Source organism: Peromyscus leucopus, chromosome 3, assembly GCF_004664715.2.
Source record: "Peromyscus leucopus breed LL Stock chromosome 3, UCI_PerLeu_2.1, whole genome shotgun sequence".
NCBI classification, from domain to species: domain Eukaryota; kingdom Metazoa; phylum Chordata; class Mammalia; order Rodentia; family Cricetidae; genus Peromyscus; species Peromyscus leucopus.
The window spans coordinates 107,922,667-107,935,319 of NC_051065.1; positions in this window are offsets into that span (position 1 = coordinate 107,922,667).

Below are 12,653 nucleotides of genomic sequence, written 5' to 3' on the forward strand. Positions count from 1 at the left end.
GGGACCACCCTCTGAGCCAACAGGCTGTCTTGATCCAGAGGCCCCAGGGACCCAGTCCAGAAGATCTGTCATTCCCTCTTTACAGATGTGGACACTTGGGTGTAAAGAGGAATTAAGAGTTGCCTAAAGTCACAGAGCAGAGCAGGGGGGGAGTCCAGGTTCCTTTGGCTCCACAGCAACTGAGCTACTTAAGTCTGAGAGACAAGGAAAGCACATCTGTTCTGCTCTTCCTCAATGCTGTCTCCTCTCAGCCTCTTGGACCAAAGTGCACCTGCCTGTCAGCTTGCCTGGCCTCGCAACCTGTCGTCACCATGGAGAAGGTGTGACTCTGTACAAGTCACTCCCCCTTTTCGTGCCTTGAGTTTCCAGGTGTCAGGGCTTCTAGCAGCTGTGTCCCGCGGAGGGTTGCTGTGAAGATGAAATGAGTTGATTTATACAAAGCATTTACAGCTTGGCACAGTCTGTCTCAGCCTCAATGGCTTTTTTAATTACCATGGCTTAGAATGATGCAACTTGTAACAATAAAACACTGGGAACAATGTAAGTAGTCAATAATAGGGAGTCACTAAGTCAAGTAGGGTTTACCCATTTTAGTGGATGTCTTAGTAATTAAGATGGGGAGATCTTGGCGCAAAGGGAGACAAATAGACTCAAAAAAGAGCAGAAGGTCCAGAATTAGACCAGTACTGGAATCAGCGGACGGATGGATGACAGCAAGCCTCTGCGGGGTGACAGTTAGGGTGATGGTAGAGTGGACAGTGCAGGGAAACGGGAGAGTCACGGGAGAGGAACGATCCTGGAGGGCAGCTGCACACCCTGTACCTGTCGCTGTGTCGGTGACTTCTCAGCAGCTGTTCCCATGCCCAGAACACTGGTTACACATACACACAGCCAGTTCCCAACACACGTGGGAAATGGGGACAGTGAAGCTGCTTGGAATGTGCACAGACTGCCAACAAAGCTACACGAATTCTGTGGTGTCAGTGGCTCCAAGGGGTCACAACTTGGGTCAGGATAGTTGTCCTTTCAATGAAAAAGAAGGCCATTCCTTTATTTTGGTGTTAATTCGATGTGTCAGTCACTTTTTCTTGTTGTTGCAACAAAATACCCCCACTGGGGAAAAAAAACAAGGAAGGGTAAGTTTATTCTGGCTCACTGTTTAAGGGGATACAGTCCATCAGGGCAGGGAGGCATGGCTGCAAGAGTGTGAGGCGACTGGCCACATGGTATCCACAGTCAAGAAGCAGAGGTCGCTGACCGCTGAGGCCTAGCTCGCTTTTTCCTTTTTATTCAGTCCAGGACCCTAGAACATGGCATGCTGCCCTCCACATTCAGGATGGGTCTTCCCCTCTACTTAAACTTTGCTGGAAACGTTCTCATAGACACACCCAGCGGTGTGTTTCCATGGTGATTCTAAATCCAGGCAAGTTGATCATGAAGATTAACCCTCACATTCAGGCCGCCTCCGTCTGAGACCATCGCAGGAGGGAAACGAGGCTGAGACGGTCAACATGAAGCTCCGATTTCCTTTGGAAAAAAAGGAAAACATGTTTTGTTGTCTCTCCCCCCCTCCCCCACCGTGCAATGGAAAAAAGCAAAGAACCAAGGGAAAAGTCACCCCACGCTTTCCTCGGAGCAGTGGGTTCTCGGCACTGCGGCACCATAAGGAAGTGGAAGGCTGAGTGAGCAAACATGTTTTCCCTCAGCAGCATGCCTGTCGGAACAGTGGGAATCAATTATTGGGAAACAAAAATAAAACGCAAGCTTCTTGCTGGGAGCAGGAAAACAAAGGCTGGAGTTGGGGTCAATGTGGATGAGTGGGCAAGTATGCAAGGCAGTGGGAAGGAGGCAGGAATTGGGGCTTGGGGAGATGCTGGGAGAGACAGGTAACTTCTAGAGCAGTGGTTCTCAACCTTCCTAATGCGACCCTTTAATACAGTTCCTCATGTTGTGTGACTCCCAACCATAAAATTATTTCATTCCTACTTCATAACTGTAATTTTGCTACTATTATGAATCGTAATGTAAATATCTGATATGCAGGATCTCTGCTATGCAACCTGGGGGGTGGGTGGGTCACGACCCACACAGGTTGAGAACTGCAGTTCTAGAGCCTGAGTTTACCTGATTGCAGATCCCCCCGTATACCTCACAGAGTCAGGGACAAACTATTTTGTTCACCATGTCTATCCACCCATACCTGTGCACATGCCCACACAAACATGCATGTACACACACACACACACACACACACACACACACACACACACACACCAGCAAGTTAGAAAGAGCAGCACATGGCTAAGACTTTTCTACCTGCTAAAGGTCGGATCCGAACTCATCACCTGCTAAGCTCTGTTCCTACGGCAGTATCTAATGCTTACTGAGTTACTAAGTCGGGAACTAGGCTGAGGCTGTGAGGTCACTAGCTTTCCTTCTTCTTAGCGCATGTGCAGTAGGTCTAGAAATGTCTCTATAAATGAGAGGGTCCCCCAAAGGGAAAGACCGACCTGGTACTCTGGCTGGTGTGTGGTGGGGCTGTGGCTCAGAGTCCAGCGCCCCAAGCTGTCCCAGCAGTCTGAAGTTCACACTGTGTGAATTTTCAGTGGGTTTCTGAACACAGATCCTGGTGGGGGTCTGTGAAGAAAGGACCCTCCCCACACTCCTCAGGCAGAGTTTCTACAGACACAGGGTGATGGCTGGACCAGTGCCTTAATGATGTCTCCAGACGGGGCCCAGTTCATTTCTCTAAGTGTGTGTTGTGTGGGAGGGGAGCGTGGCAATTAATGACCCCCCTGACAGGGGTTACATCTGCCTCTGCGTCCTCTGTGTATCTGCACACGGTTGCACACACACAGGCTTGTTAAGCTAATGAAGAAGGTTTCTCTAGAGCTGTTCCCCTCCGCATTGGCCCTGTGTACATAAATCTGAGCTGGCCACTGGCGCATCCGAGCGCTCCTTTTTGAGCCACCACCTTCCTGGCTCACTGGGGAAGGTGGCATTGCCACTTCCCTCCTGCAAACCCAGCCTTCGAGGAAAGAGTTGACCCTGTGAAGACTGAAGTGCCCTGTCCCTTGGAGGATTCTTGGCTGGTGGCCACAACACATTGTTAGGCATCCCTCTGCCTCAGCTCTCTGCAGAGCATGCAGGGTGTGCCTAGATTCTACCACTAGGCACAGCTATGCACTTAGCCAGTTATTGGCCATTGGGTTTTAATCTGGTGGCCCGCTGAAATTTCAGGGGTACCCCTTAGATCCCTGCCTTTAGTGAACCCCATTGCTTCCCAGAATGAAGACTCTCATCTCAACCCAGAGACTCCTCCTGCCTGGCGTAGCCTTGGAGTTTGTAGTTTAACCTGCCCGGTGTTATATATGACAAAACTTTCCCCTGGGAGATGCAACACAAGTCTACTCATCCCAGATCGGGAACCCATACCAGACAAAGTATGCATGTATACCACCAAAGTCCAGGTGGGTGAACCAGTGCATTTTGTTTACAGGAGTATGGGTGAGGGGTGACTTACAGGACTCAGAGAAGCTGTGTCACCAAAGCCCACCCCAGCACAGGTGACAGCTCACGAAAGCTGAAACGCCTGCAGGAAGCTCAACAGGTTGGAGAGAGTCCCTTCCACATGCCTCAGTTGGTCTAAACCTCGTCCAGGCAGCTGAGCTGGTTTCTGCTTCTTCCAGGCAGCTCATTTCATCTCAAGAGTCACCTTTGAAGCTTTGCTTGTCTGAGAGTCTTCTTTGCAGCTTGGCTCAGTGAGTCTGAGAAGGACTCTCAGCTTTTATTGCTTACTCTGGCAGGGCGGGCGGGGCCTAGTGGGTCTGGTCAGTTTCAGGGACTTCCTGAAGTTATTTTGAGTTCTTTACCTTCCTACTTAAGGAGCTTCCCTGAAGAATGGAATGTTCCAATCTTTGAGGAAACTGTTACACAACACCCAGAAAAACTCTTCAAACAGGAAGTGTGGATTCCTACATCACCCTGAGGGAGGGGACTCTGGCAGTGACCTTGTCAACGCTCATAAAGCAAATCAACCAGTTCCTTTCTGTCTGTACACCCCTGCTGGCTTGGTGGGTGGGAGAGGACAAAGGTAGGTACTGGTTTTCTTTGAGTCTCGTAATATTCCTCTGAGCACAGTTCTTGGTGACTGCACTTGCTATGGTTTAGGCCTAGAAGCCTGGGCATTACATGAAAACTTGGTCTCCAGCTAAGTCTACTGGGAGGCGGTGGGGCCTAGCAGGAGGTCTTCGTGTCATCGAGGGTGTGCCTTGATATGGGACTCTGGCCTTGGCTCCTCATTCCTTTCCCTCCCTGATCATGAGGTGAGTAGGTCACCCACTCCTGCCTAATATTCAACAGAGCCAACATATCGTGAACCTGAGCCACGAAATCATGAGCCCCATTCACCATCCTCTTTCTGAGTCGATTACCAGAGCGGTGGAAAACTGACCTACTCAGAAATCCATGGCTCTGCCTTCCAGAGCGCAGTGTTGAGGTTCTGCCCTCCCTCGAGAGTATAGCCTACAGCGAAAGGTCAGCAGCCCCTTCAGCAGATAGAAGTCTGAGGTCAGATGTGCGGCTTACCTTTTATCCAGCTTTACCAGGTGCCACCATGGACACTTCTGCATGCCAGGCTCTGGCCTTGGGCTGCAGAGACAGCAGCAACAGAGCTTCAACCCTGTCTGCTAGCGCTGGCATTCTGTTGGGGACACCGGCCACAGCCTGGTCTTGCTGTACCCCTACCCGAAGTCTCATTCTCATAGGTCCAGCTGCTCTGAGTCGAGCACAGTCCAAAACCGTGAAGTGGAAAATTCCAGGCATGAGCAGTTCCTAAGTATAATTAATTAATTAACTAATAAAAAAATGTATTGTGGTTCTTTGTCATTGTTCTGTTAAATAAAATTAGTTGTGGTCACTACTCTGTGTGCGTGTGCCTAACTTGCAGATTTATTTTTATTACAGGTGTGTGAGTGTAGGAAGAAACCGTTTAATAGTATGAGGCTTGGTGCTTTCCGTGAAAGATCTTGGAACCCAAGCTCCTGAGCAAAGGGGAGCTGCTGTCCACAGGGATGGAAAGGATGTAAGGACAAGGAAGAGGGGACATGGGGATGATGGCTAGAACAGAGCTGGAATGGTGTCAGGGAGGAGGCGACACCGGACATGTAAAGGGAGCCGTCCTATGTGAAAATTCAGGAAATGGTTTTCTAAGGTGCAAAGGTCCTGGGGATGAAGGAGGCCAGCAGGACTGGAAAGAGAGGAGGCTGGCATGGCCTGAGCTGGGGAGGATGGGGTGTGTGCAGGGCTTTGGGGTCTGGTGGTCAGCAGCCCTTATTCTGGAAGCAAGTGTTGAAAGGCAATGCGCTCTGGCTGGCTGGGCCAGGCAGGGAAAGGCTGGGCTCCTGAGTAGTGGCACATTAGGGTCACAGAGTCTTCACTGACTCCCACAATGCAAGGTGTGTCTTAGGTTTCTCCAGGGTTCGAATTCTGGGCAAAGTTCCAGAAAAATCACCTTTCAGGGTCCCTAGTCTATGACTGAGCTGAATCTACCAGTACCCACAATCAGAGAACTAATTTGACCTCCCTCCCTTCCTCTCTCCCTCCCTCCCTCTCTCCTTTCCCCTCTTCTGCCTCTTCTCTTCCTCATCTCTATTTTTTTCCTTCCTCTCCTGACCATCCATCCCTCTGTCCCTTCTTCCCACTTGTCGGGGAATTGAACCCAAGACTTAAACAGGCAGAGTGTGTCAAGGGCTCCACCCCCAGCCACACCCCCAGCCGTAATGCAAATTTGAATCGGTCCTTTTCTGCTCCTCCCCTGGGTCTTTCCACAGCTCCCAGATGAAACCCCTAAGCCCTTCCTCATCTCTCTCCATTTCCCCCTCTCCCTGCACCTTGTTGTCCTTTAGAGGGTGCAGACCCTTCCCCACGTGGTGGACGCGTATCCTCACTGTCCCCTCTCCTAGTATACCCTCATGGGTTCCCTTCAGCAGCAGTTCCTGAGGCCTTGTCATACCCCGGCCTCCTTCACTGAGATCCACCATCCTCTCAAGTCTCTCAGCTGTCCTGAGCCGTCCCAAGGCACAGTGCTTCCCACAGTGGGAGGAGGGAGAAGCCGGAGGCAGTTGGGATCAGCATTTATGAAAGATATTTGCATGTGTGGCCTCTGTCAACGCTCCCAACAGCCCCTTGAGGTGACCACCCTTTCACAGGAAGAGAAACTGAGTTCTGAGAAGCCTAAACCGTTTGCTCCAGGCACACAGCTAGCAAAGGGCCAGCACTTGAAATAAGCGGTCCATGTCAGCCCCATAGCTGTCTCCTGTGGCCCTCTGTCACCGTGAGGCCTGCCTGGTCTTAGCTTGTTTGAGTGCTGGCCGATGGGTATAGCCAATACATATAAACTCCCAGCTCTGCCTTGCCCTCGGAATGGCAGCGAGACATGAGAAGGGTCGCTATGGCTGACTCCCAGTCACCCGTGTGGCGCTATACCCCGAGACATTAGTAAGAAGCAGCTCCAAGCCAGGCCTGCCCTGGGAAGGGTTAATGTGGCCTCTTTGTCCCACAGTTGCCATGGGGACAGTTCCTGTCCTCCAGGAAGCAGGGAGAGCAGTTTCCTGTTTTGAAGAAGGCCTGAGTGCTGTTTTCCTCCAATAGGCCTGCCCAGAGAGGGACAGGAAGCCTAGGGCCTGGCTGCCCCTGCTGTGGGTGTGTGGTGGAGTCATGCCCACGCCTGGCCAGCCAGGAGGGGCGGTGTGTGGAAATGAAGCCTCGGGAAAAAGCCAACGTGGCCAGCACCAGCGCAAGGAAAAAAAAAATGCCTGGCCGGAAGGGGGTGGCCACTTCCTCCACAGACCTTGAATCCCACCCAGTGATAAAAAATCCCACCCAGTGATAAAAAACTCCAAACTGGACCTTGCCCAGCCCCCAACCCCCTCCTGCCCAGAGCTCCGCCTTGCCCTGGAGATGAAGTAGAGGGCCTACTGGACAAATACTGAGGCCCCTGCCTTGCCCCTGGGGCCCAAATGCATCTCGTCTGCACACTAGATACTCCAACTAAGAGGCCCCACTTCCCATCTACACCCTGTTTGGGAGACATTCTTTTTTCCTTACAAGAGCTCAAACCTCCCCTCCCCCACCCAGCCTTCCCAGCTTGCGTCTGAGCCCCGATAACTATAAGGAGGCAGGATTTCTAAAGTTCAGATCGAACATTCCGTGGCATCCTTGCTTCCACCTCATGGGGGTCACTCCTGGCCATACCAGCACCTCACAGCTTTCTGCTTAGGTGTGGCCATGTCACTGCCTCCCCCCAAACACTCTAGGGCTCCCCATCACTCGGAGGATAAAATCCCAACGGTCTGCCATTGGAGTGCTTTCTTGGCGTGTGTCTCATGCTGTGGCTACCACATACTCCTCACTAGCCCTGCCTGCCTTCCGCTTCCATCTCCTAGGGTGCTGGCTCCAGCTGGGGCCCTGACCTGGAATGGCCACCCCACTCGGCCTCCTAGGAAATGTCATGTGGTGTTTAAGGCCCAGGCTAATGCCTCTTCCTCTCCAGCCTCTCAAGCTCCGTTTAGTCCCAGCTTTCAGCCCAACCCACCAGCCACCAGTAGCTGACCCCAGCTGGAGCAATCCAGAGCCTGGCAGAGAAGGGAGAAAGTGCTATATCCACCTACTGTTTCCCTTATTGTTCCATTGTACAGAGGAGAAAACTGAGGGTAGAGAGGCAAAATCACCTGCCCCAGGACTGCAGAGCCGGTGGCTATGGGGGCTGGGAGACTCCAAGTCTCTTCTTCTTCTCTGGGCCTAGGTGAGCGAAGTGAAGGGATTACCCCTGCCCCCCAATTTCTGGTGCCCCCCACCCGTATCTGCAGCACTGGAAGGAAGGGTGGCCTTGCTAACACTCCATCGCTGCTGGCAGGTATCTGGCTTGCATTTATCGTTTCTAGAGCCAGGAAGGCTGATGATGCCACAGCCTGCAGTCTGGCCTGAGGAACAGCCATGGTTCTCAACCTTCCTAATGCTGGGACCCTTTAATACAGTTCCTCATGTCGGGGTGATCCCCAACCATGAAGTTACTTTCCATGCTACTTCAGAACTGTAATTTTGCTCCTGTTATGAATAGTGATGTAAATATCTGACATGCGACCCCTGTGAAAGGTTATTTGAACCCCCATAAGAGGGTCTCGACCCACAGGTTGAGAACCACTGGGTTAGAGGCTGTAGGGCCAGAGGAATTTCTATTTCATAGGTACCCTTTATCTCTGGTGACAAACGGCGGCATATCGCAGGGAAAACCGGAAGCCCAGGGGGACCCTGCCACAGGACTGGGAAGCCGAGGAGTAGCAGTGGAGGCCTTTAAGGGAGGGCCTCTGTCCTGGCAGGAAAGGAAGTTGATTGTCACCTCCTCTCAATGGGGACAGGAAGCAGAGCCCAGGCCAGGCCCTGTGTCTCCTGCTGGGCTCCCAGAGTGACCTCAACCTCCACCCCCAACTCGACCCATTCAAGTATTCAGAAGGTGCTCAATAAGTGCTCTTTTCTGGTCCCTGAGTGTTCTGATTGCCGTTTGTGTACCCCAGTTCCTCCTTGTCTGTAAGCATTTATTAAACATCGGTGATGCACTGGACATTTTTGTGGCCATAATCATTTATTGAGCACTGGATGGGAAGGATCAGCGTCAGAGTCAGGGTCCAGATTGCCCCACTTACCAGGTATGTGCCTTGGCCTCTGTGAACTGATAGTCTCCTGTGTAACAAAAGGTTCTGATAGTGCCTTCCTTTGGGGGTCGCTGAAAGGCCTGCGTAAGTTAATCTATACCAAGAATTTACTGAGTACACAAAGCAAGTACTCAGCAAATATTAGCTATTACAATTTTTTTTACTCTGAGTTAAAAAAAAAATGGGAAACTGAGTAAGTGGCCTGGGGTCACCCGCAGGGTTCCATTGCCTGTCTGGGAAGCTTGGTGACAGTATTCTCCAGTGTATGGAAAGGCTGGGCGCATGCTTATCTGTGGAGAATGGTCCCACCCTGCCTTAGGGCAGCTTGGCACCGTGGGGGCTGCAGGCGGGGGCTTAGGCAGCTAGGTTTCAGAACTTGGGATCTAGGCTGCATTAATCTGGTCCTGTGAGGGGGGTGGGTGTTATGAGCCTCATATTGTTCAAAGATATAAAAAATGAAGATGCTTGCTATTGTAGAGAAGAGTGTGAGACAGGGATGGAGAGCATTGATGGGGAGAAGGAGGGCCCTTGGACCTTGAAGTGAGGGAGACTGGACTCTGAAGCCCGGGAACCATCATGGCACAGTGGAGGTCTGCTGGCCATCTATTGTAGGGGATGGGGTTGTATTTCACATTAGTACTGTGTCAGAGAGCATCTGTTGCCTCAGTTTTCCTGGAGCTCTGGTGCGCATGGAGTGCCTTGTAGCTTGTCCCAGGGCCTGGCTGGATAAGTAATCAGGAGGCCAGGAGGGTGAGAGGGAGGGTGGGCCTAGGATTCTGGCTCTGCTTCTGCCAAGGTGTCTTGAATGAAGGAGACAGAGGGCAAGCGGTGGGCACCAGCCCGGGAGCTACACTGACTTAGACCCAGCTCTACCCCAGCTCTGCGTTCTGGGTGCAGCCTGGCCTCTCTGTTTCCAGTCCTCATCCTCACATTGGGGAGAGCTGCAGCTGGCCCTTCCTGCTGCCCTGGGAAGGATGTAGGATATGGGCGGGTGCGCACCGAGCCATCAGCATGAGTTACCACGGCCGTGGCCTTCTCACCTGGCAGGTACCCTGGGCGTCCATCCCCGTTACCTCCCCACCCATTCTTCCAGCTGTCACTCAGATGCTTTGGAGGCATAAAGATGGCTCCTTTGGATGGGTGACTCTCTTGTAGAGGTGGGATGCTTTGCCACTAGGAGGCTCAGAAAGGAAGAGCAAGAGAGAAGGACAGAGAAACAAAGAGAGAGCAAGAAGAGATGTCAGCTGTGAAGACGGAGCACCCTGCCTCTGTGGGCGTCTACCTTCAAGGTATCGTTGGTGCCCTGCCAAGCTCCTCTAGAGAAGCTCATGCCCTCACAAGGCAACTCAGGAGTAGCAGTCAACGGATGGATAGGATTTAACAACTCACTGGAAGCCTGGAAGTTGGGTGTGGTGGCGCACGCCTTTAATCCCAACACTCAGGAGGCAGAGGCAGGTGGATCTCTGAGTTCTAGGACAACCTGGTCTACAGAGAGAAACACTGTCTCGAAATTCACCCCCCCACACAAAAAAGGAACCGACTAGACTGTAAGGGCTGCAGTTTCCATCTGTGAATGGGAACACAATAACTGGGATTCTTGGCAAGATTGCATTCATTAAGGCTCAAACAGTAGCCACAGTGGTCATCACCCTGGGCGGGATGATTGCAAAGCCATAGGCATTGGGATCCATGTTCTCTCATCAGGGAACACAAAGGAGTTCAAGTTTCCCCTCATGGCGTATCACTCCATACCACCCTCTGCCTAAGCTGAACATGTTGAATCCTGTGAGGTTTTCCCCACTGGCCTTGGGGCTGTGCCCACAGATCCCACATCCAAGAGTGGTGGGTCCGACTTAGCTTTGCAAGGCATCTGGGTATTTTCCTGCCCCCACCCTGAACCCCTTCCGAAAACCCCAGAGCAAAGGCAGCACTAGAGGCAGCTGAGTCCCTGGAGTCTCCCTCCCTCCCTCCCTCCCCGTCCTGCTGAAGCTATGCTCTTGGGACCGCATACTCTAAAAAACAAGCCAACTCTTAATTTCTTTCTTTTTGCATCAAATATGGAAAGGATTTACCCACTCACTCAGCTTCACACCCCTTCAGACATAGATATCAATATCCTTACCCTCTCCACCACCAGCTCCATCACCTACCTCAAATTCATGGCTTCCGTCTCCACCAATCCATTACCCACACCATCTCCATCACTCAACCAATCCCATCATCTCCACCACTTCGATGACTACCATTAACCCCACCATCCCCGTCACCCATATCATCTTCACTGCCTCCATCACCTTGACCACCTCCACCATCTTCACCAATCCATCACCCATGCTGTCTCCATCACCTTGATAAATCTACCACTTCTATCACATATCTCCTCTCTATCACCTCAACCAGTTCTACCATCCACCATTTCTGTCACCTCCGCCATCTCTCTAATGACTTCCACCATCTCTGCCTTGTCTACTACATGGTCGACCCCTACCGCCTGTATCACTCCCAACTCCATCACTTGACCAAATATCTCCATCGCCATCTGGAAAACCATCCCTATTCTGTAAACCATCTCCATCATTACCACCCTTTCCATCGCCTCAACCATTTTGCTGCCTCTGCCCCGCAACTTCCACCACCTTGATCACCTGCTCCATCTCCAGGGCCTCCGCCACTACCAACTCCTTCACTTCCAGCCTGAGGACCACCTCCTCCCCTGTTCTGCCACACACTCTGAGGACATGTCACATCTTCACCAAGATGTCTACAAGTACCCTCACCACCTTCTCTACCTGCAGCACGACCAGCATGGCCTCTGTCTCCCTCCTGCGTCACTGCTGCATCCTCCACCTCGACTTCATCCACGTCTAGTATCATCTCTACCACCTCCATCACCAGCCAGCCACTATGCATGGATCCAAGTCTACTAAGATCTTGTCTCAGTACCAAAATCCAGCCAGATATTTTCTTTCTTTCAAAAAGAATTGATCATCTATTTATGGTTAGCATGTGGGGAGCAGGGGTGTATAAACGAGCTACGGTGTCCTTGTGGAGGCCCGAAGACAACTTTTGGAATCTGCTCTGTCCTTCCACCTTTCCATGGGTTCCAGGGACTGGAGTCACCAGGCTTACACAGCAAGCTCCTTATCCACTGGGCCATCTCGCTGACCCCAGCTCTAAATATTCTATTCTAGAGTCATAGTGTTTCTCTCCAAAAAGGCTGGAGGCTGAGGAGTCTGGTGTGGTGGCTCTGAGACGGAACGGTCTTTTGAAAGATTCAAATTCAGTCCTTAATTGTATAATTGGGGAAACTGAGGCCTACTCTTTGCCAAGCCCACACACTCACCGGTTGGTCCTCCTCCAACTTGCCATGCCTCTTCACGCCTCTGGGTCTGACCAAGTTATTTCCTTCGCCTCTGGTGTGGTTGACCCCTCTCACTGGGGTCCTCTTCTGAGCTCCAGTCCCAAGTAGCAGGACTGTGTATGTCAGGGTAAACAGTCAGACAGGGTTCCTTAAGGGCAAAGACATCTATGTGGCCATCAACGGGCCTTACTGAGGAGATACTGGGCCCCTGTACAGTGTGTGAATCAAGCCTCCTCAGAGACCAGATAGCCTGTCCAGTAGTCACCTCGAAGAGGAGACGGCCCACTAGACAGCCATACTCTGTCCCAGTGGTTCTGACTTCGGCTTCCTCGGAAAGTCTTGGCAGTTGCTCTGATTCTGTGAGTCGGCTGAGGGCCCGGAAATGCGCATTTCACACACTCCCCACGGGTTCTGGCCGTGGGGAGCCTCAGCAGATCTTCCCCGCAGACAGAGTGCTTCGCTATGGTGTTTGTTGGTTTAATTTGTCTTACGTCCCCAACGACCGCCCCATCTGAGCTACGTGAGGACAAGAACTTGTGGCTCTCATGCTCCGTGGTTACCACAGCGCCCAGCTCAGACTG